Source organism: Tiliqua scincoides, chromosome 1 (genome assembly GCF_035046505.1).
Source record: "Tiliqua scincoides isolate rTilSci1 chromosome 1, rTilSci1.hap2, whole genome shotgun sequence".
Lineage (NCBI taxonomy): Eukaryota > Metazoa > Chordata > Lepidosauria > Squamata > Scincidae > Tiliqua > Tiliqua scincoides.
Window position 1 is genome coordinate 118,529,165 of NC_089821.1, and position 7,342 is coordinate 118,536,506.

Genomic DNA, 7,342 nt, shown 5'->3' on the forward strand with positions numbered 1-7,342 from the left:
TCTCAGAGCTTAATGAATGGGTGTTTTTGTATGATGGAGGCTGTTTTTCAGGTTCCTTGGCCTAACATATTTAGGGTGCAATCCTAATTTGCACTGGAAACAGGCAGGCCAGTGCTACATCCAGAGCTGCATCCAGCGCAAGTTTGGGACTGACTGCATGTCAGCCCGAGGCAAGAGGAAATGTTTTTCTTTACCCTGTGTGGCACTGCAGCAGCTCCAATGGGTCTACTCAGATCCACGCCACCTAACAAGATGGTGCAAATCTGAGCAGCCCAGGACTGCTCTGGGCAGCCTGGGAATGGGGTCCAGATCCGGCATAACTGCCCAATCCTGAACCTGCCTCCCACTCCCCTCCTGCCTGCCCACAGTCCCACTACCGCCCGCCCTCCCCCTGCCCCAAAATGCCTCCCTCCCATCTCCTCCCTATGCCCCCCCCGACTCCTGCAATGGCTGAGCTTGGCTGATGCAACTCACTTTATCCCTGGGGCCCACATCAGCACAGGAAGGCCAGCTCACATCCATGCACCAGCCTAATGCCCCTCAGAGTGGCGCAAAAGTGCACTTTTTGTGATACTCATGGGCCAGTGCAAGGGACTTGTGTTAGCCCATGTGCAACTCTTCTTGTCCCCGGGACACACATTGGTGCAGGGAGGCCAGCACACATCCATGCCCCAGCCTATCTCCCCTCAGAGCGGCACAAAAGTGTTTTATTTGCATCAGCCCAAGTGCCATTTAGGACTTTTAAGGTAATCAACAGCATCTTGAATTATGCCTGGATGCGCACCGGTAGCCAGTGCAGCTGAAACAACAAAGATGAGATATCGGATTAATGTATGCCAGTGAAAGTCAGCACCAGCTGAAGCTTCCAAAGGGTCTTCAAAGGCAGCCCCAGGTACAGCACATTGGAGTAATCCAATCATGCTCTAATGTTATCAGATGGGCCTCTGTTTGGGTAGTACAGGCTAGAGTTTACATGCTCTCATAGTCATCTGGCAATTGCCTGCTTTGTACCATTATCAGGCATCAGGAAATGGCAGTACTGCAAACCATGTTAGATTCCAAATAGGTAAAATACAGGGGGGGGGGGGGGAGAGAGAGAGATTAAAAGAAAACAAAATGTAACCCGCTTGATTGTAAAAGCTGATTGAGTTGGACTTTTAAAAAATGTATTTGTATTTCCTACTGTGACTCTCCTGCTTTAATTGATGCTCAATCACAATACTAGTGTGCCTTCGTATGGCTTTACAAAAGCGGTTTGCAGTAATCGTACCACAGAAAGCACAGAGCTAGACCATGAATGCCTCTGCACTCAGGTCAGCCCATTTAATTTCCCTTTCAAATCCAATTGTTCACCCGCTGTGCTTATTAAATACAAGCATGCCGTCTGTGTTTGAATGCACCATCTCCGCCACTTTGGCTCAGCTTACCTGCTGCCAGGGCCATTACACTGCAAATGCACATGTCCGTCTTGGCTTGTCTGTCAGGTTATGATTGCAACACATATACATGCACGTACACAAATACATCCAAGTAGCTAGCAGCAACTGTTACCCTGCACATGCCTGATCTCGTCTGATCTCGGAAGCTAAGCAGGGTCAGGCCTGGTTAGTACCTGGATGGGAGACCGCCTGGGAATACCAGGTGCTGTAGGCTTACACCATAGTCTTTCAAGACTGAAGGTTGCCAACCAGCTAGTTAGTCAGGTGGTATAGTAGTTAGAGCAGGGGTGGCAAACCTGTTTCATACAATGGGCCAAATAACATTCATGGTGCCTGCAGAGGGCTGGAAGTGATGTCATCAAGCAGGAAGTGACATCATTAAGCAGCTGATGATCAGAAATAAGCACTTTGTTCTCACTCAGGAATTCATTAGCTGCAGATGACAGATGAGAAAATACGCAAAGCTTAATCATACTTACAGGATAGGGGAAAACCCGATTATCACTCAGGTCACCCTTTCAGCAGTGCCTCCTCTGCCAAACCGCAGCTCAGCAGCTAAGAGCAGCTGAAGGTGGTGCTGGGAGAGCCCAATGATCACAAGGGCCAAATAAAAAGCTTCCAGTGGCTGTGTTCGCCCCACAGACCTAACGTTTCACCTCTGACTTAGAAGGTTTGGCTAGGGCCAGTCTGATCTGGGTCTTTATCCCACTCATTCATGAAACTCATTGGATGAAGTTGGGTTTATTGTTCTGTCTTGCCCTGGACCACTTCACAGGGTTGTTGTGAGGATAAAATGGAGCCTGCTGCTCTGAGTATCTTGGAGGAAGGAGGCAATATAAAAACGTAATAGATTTGAAAACAGATGGGCCTCACGGACTGATTGGCAACCTCACATGATATTGAAATGATTGTGATTCCAATGAGCTAGAGAAATTGGCTCATGTTTATATATATATATATATATATATATATATATATATATATATTGCATTTTATACATTTTTGCATTGCATTTCTTTCCTAAAACAACAGTTTCAAAATTCTCCCCCAAATGGTTAAACTATTCTCACAAAACAAGGAAGCCGGACACATAATCCAAGACTGATAGTCCCCAACTATTAGAACTGCTGGTAGGTAATGTTTATATATTTTTCTCAAAATGGGCGTCTGGAAGTATACTTCTCAGTTTAGTAGATTGCTGGGAACAGGCAGCTGCAACAAGGCCGTAGAACTTCAAATAGGTCTGAGGTTGATCACTTGCTCCAAAAAAGGGCACTCCCAAGCCGGGGATGGTCATAGGTGGAATTGATAGCCACGGCTGTCTCCCTCAAGGAAGGGAACTTGCACTATAGGGGGTGGAATGTTTGCCTAATTACATTTCCTTTGTATGTATATCAATACTCTGTGGCTCATTTCAACCCAAGAAATACACTTTGTTGGGGAGTGTGAAGGCAATGACATATTTACAGTTGGCTCAAACATTCTAACAACCTGTTTGTTGTGCTGCCCATGAATTCCACATTTTGGAAAACACTTTAAAATGAATTCACTGTGTTTAGTGGATTAATTCCTGCTCGGTGTTTGTACACAATGGGGTCTTGAACCAAACTGCAGTTTCTAGGCACAACTATTATTATCAGACTAATAACAGTCATTATTCTCTCTGTTGTAACCTTTATAGGATAAAGATAAAACAGGATTAGAGAAAAGCAGAGCTTGATTGTAATCTTTTGTGGAGAGCTCATTCTCATGAACAAAGTCGTATGAGGTTGTTTTTTTAAAATAAAAGTTGTTCTGGAGTTAAGTACCTACTGTTCACGCATTCTCTGGATCTTACTAAGGACTAGTAATGTGCAACAATGAGAATACTAGATCAGTGTTTCTCAATCAGTTTCTCATTCCTGCTATCGGTGGTACCTGAGGTGATGTCTGGTGGTACTTGTGGGACCACCAGACCCCTGCCGCCTAGAAGCAAGACCAGCAATGCCATGTGACAAGCAGCAGTAAGACACTCAGCTCAGCAGGCAAAGTTCCAGCATGTGCTTTTTGAGGCCTCAAAACAGCTCTCCTATCTGCCCTGAGCCTCTTACCGGTGTTTGTCATGTTGCGTCTGGCCTCCCAATCAGGAAGTATCTGGTGAGATCATCACCACTGACTTCAGGAGGTACTTCCAATAGGTTGATGATGCAAAGTGGTACAGCCGGGGACAAATGATGATGAATGCTGGAACAGATGTATAATCCATGTATAATTTTCAATTAACATTATCCCACAACCACTAAACATCTTTGCAACTGATTGAATAAGTAAACATTGCTGTTTCCTTGCTTTTCTATATCAGAGGTTTCTTTAAACTTTTAGGCCAGAGGGCCACATCAAAAATCTGGCATGGTGTCGAGGGCCAGAAAAATAAATAAATTTTAAATATAAAACTTAAATACATTAGAAAGCCTCAGGAAAGCCTAAGGTCTTCATACTGCTCAAAATTGTCACATCTGGTTTTTCAGGAAAACCAGGAAGTGATGTTTTTAGGCCTTTAGAGGGCATTCTGTGGGGAGGTGTGTGGCCTCCCTGGCCCTCAGAACACCCACCAGATGCATCTGGATTACAGCTCTGGTCACATTCAGTTGACAGGCCAGGGGCTTGCAAGGGACCAGAGGCTTGCCACGGGCCAGATAAAGGCGTGTCATGGGCCACATCTGGCCCCCAGGCCGGGGTTTGGAGACCCCTGTTCTATATCAATAACATTGCTACCCTTTTGGAAAATTCTGTCTTGTGGTTACTGTTAGCCTAGTTAGGGCCCAATCCTATCCAACTTTCTAGCACCGGTGCAGCCTCAATGCAGCCCCGAGGTAAGGGAACAAATGTTCCCATACCTTGAGGAGGTCTTTGTGACTACTTCTCCACCACAGAAAACAGTGCATACACCATTGACACAGCAGCACCAGCACCGGAAAATTGGATAGGATTGGGCCCTTGATGGTTGTTAGTGGCTTAGTAGTAGTTAGTGGTTATTCACTCTGCTATCCTGTCAACAGCCCCAAAACAGCTATTCACTGCATCCTGGCCACTCTGATTGGAAACTCCCAGTTTTTGTGTGTGTGTGTTTAACAAGGAATGCCATGTCCTCCCTGTTAGGTTGTGCATAACCATCCAGTAAAGCCAAACCACACAGGTGGAATGTCTTAAAATGCTGCTAAGTGGTCTGGAAGCAAACTATGGTGAAATGGGTCGACAGTGGTAACCACATCACTCAAATAACATGAGACTCAACCCTTCACTTCTATTTATTCCTTGCTGTGTTGCATTTCCCTTCTGGCAACATCTGAAGTCGGTCCACTAGCAGATCTTAGAAATGTCATTCATTGCATACACTTTACACTTTACCCAGCAGAGCTTATTTTTCAGATGACTTGCTCTCTCATGAGGAACAAGATGCTGGGCTGTGATACTGTAACGACAGATGAAGCATTCAGTGCATGTATGTATTTTGTATATGAGCTGCGCATACATTTGTCTTCCTTCAGGATTCATGTCTCTTCTGTGTTAGGGTCATTAAGGGAGGGATGAGATTATTCATTGTGGCATGTCACTTGTGACAAATGACAGACATTAGACAAACAGGCATTCTAGCAAAGGTGTTAGAACAAAAACGTGAGACACATTTGCTCCCTTGAGAGGTCCCCTTTGAAAAATCTACAAGTGCATTAGAGTTTTGACAAACGGGAATGCAGTCATTTAAGAAAACTCTGAAGGGCAGTCAATTGAACAAGATTAGAAAATGACTTGTGGGGATCAGTAAGTGTAAAGTCATCTCTAACTTAGCGTCTTTTAAAAATTGAACGGTATGCGGATCAAGTTGAATCTGCATATTGTTAAAAATGATACAGCCACATAGGTAGAGGCTGTAGCACTACAGCAGCTATTTTCAACCTGTTTCATCCTATGGTACACTGACAAGGCAATAAAATTGTCAAGGCACACCATCAGGTTTTTGACAATTGACAAGGCACACCATGCTGCCAGTGGGAGGGGGTGGGCTCACATTCCCCATTGGCCCTACTAATAAATGTGGCAAATTCCCAAATTCTTATGGCACACTTGCAAACCATTCACAGCACACCAATGTGCCATGGCACAGTGGTTGAAAATGGCTGCTCTATATAGTACAGGGGTGTCCAAAGTTTTTGGCAGGAGGGCCACATTGTCTCTCAGACACTGTGTCGGGGGCCGGGGGAAAAAAGAATTAATTTACATTTAAAATTTGAATAAATTTACATACGTTTACATAAATGAATATATTAAAGATGAATTTATATGAATGAATGAAAGTCTTGCAATAGCTCAATGCCTATAAAAGGCCTTGCACAAAGCAAGGCTGGCCTTTCCTTTGCTGCTGCTACTGCATCACAGACGTGAAACAACAAGCAGTGGAGGGAGCCCTCATTCCACAGCTCATGCGAGTGGTCAAACAGTCTCCCTCAGGCTGAGAGCAGTTGCATCGGGCCAGTGTGGGCTGCAACAAATCTCCAGAGGGCCAGAGGCTCATTGGAGTCTGGGGGCTCCCTGAGGGCTGCATTGAGAGGCCTCGAGGGCCGCAAGTGGCCCCAGGGCCGGGGTTTGGGCACCTGTGATATAGTACATCATATGCTTTGTATGTGAAAGTTCCCAAGTTCAGTCCCTATGAACTTTCTGGTTGGGGAAGTTCTCTAGAGCAGTGCTTCTCATAGTTTTTAGCACTGGGACCCACTTTTTAGAATGATTAGCTGTCAGGACCCACCAGAAGTGATGTCATTAACCTAGAAGCTAGTATGGGAATGTTTGTTCCCTTACCTCAGACATGCCATCCACCACAACTTCCAAACAGGCAACTGCTGGCTGTGAGCAGATGTCTCCCATCTCAGTTTCTGCCATTCTTCTGTTAGGTAGTGATTAGACAATGGGAATCAAAGTGAAAGTTCTAAATCAAATATCTATCATAGTTTTACTCAGGGTGCAATCCTAACCCCTTATGCTTTCCAGCACTGGCATAGCGGTGCCAATGGGGCATGTGCTACATCCTGCAGTTGGGTGGCATTCACGGAGCTATGTCATGACAGGAAGTGACATCATCAAACAGGAAGGTTTTGAACACTCCCCATATGACAAAATCCAATCCAATCAAGTAAGTAACTAAATTAAAAGTTTACAATAAGTATAAGTTTTAAAATATATTTAAAATAAAAAGAGAACCTTTCTAACCCTCCCAAGCAGTTGCTGATCTGTTTTTAAAAAAAGATTCTTTAAACATCCCAAAAGCTACAATCCTATTCACACTTACCCGGAAGTAAGCCCCATTGAGTATAATTGTTAAAAGCATATACATACAGTAGCATGTTAAAAGTACAGATCTGTAACACCTCCCTAAATGCAGTCAGAGACCATAGGAGCATCAAGTCTCATATATTAAAAATAAAATACACCTTGAAACAAATGGGGACCCAGCTGAAACTGGCTCGTGACTCAGTTAGTGGGTCCCAACCCACAGTTTTAGAAATATTTCCCTAGAGACTTACTGCAGGCAATGTTGACAAGATTGAACTGGGTAGACCAATGGTTCTCAATGGTATGCATAGGTAGTATTGTGTTACTATTGACTCAACTGGTACCATTTATTTATTTTTCACATTTTTATACCGCCCTTCCTCCAAAGAGCTCAGGGCAGTTTACACAGCTGCTCCTCCCCTCTTTCTTGTCCTCACAACAACCCTGTGAGGTAGGTGACGCTAAGAGAAAGTGACTAGCCCAAGGTCACCCAGGAAGCTTTGTGGCTGAGGGGGGATTTGAACCTGGATCATCCAGGTCTAAGTCCACCTCCCAAACCACTACACCACCCTGGCTGTGAACACCACCATCTCTGAACA

The 7,342-nt window shown here is 44.6% G+C and overlaps 1 pseudogene; it reads left to right on the forward strand.

Annotated features, from left to right (window-relative positions):
- The first annotated feature begins 1,533 nt into the window (after positions 1-1,533).
- On the forward strand, positions 1,534-1,653 carry LOC136638143 (5S ribosomal RNA; annotated as a pseudogene).
- The last annotated feature ends 5,689 nt before the right edge of the window (positions 1,654-7,342 follow it).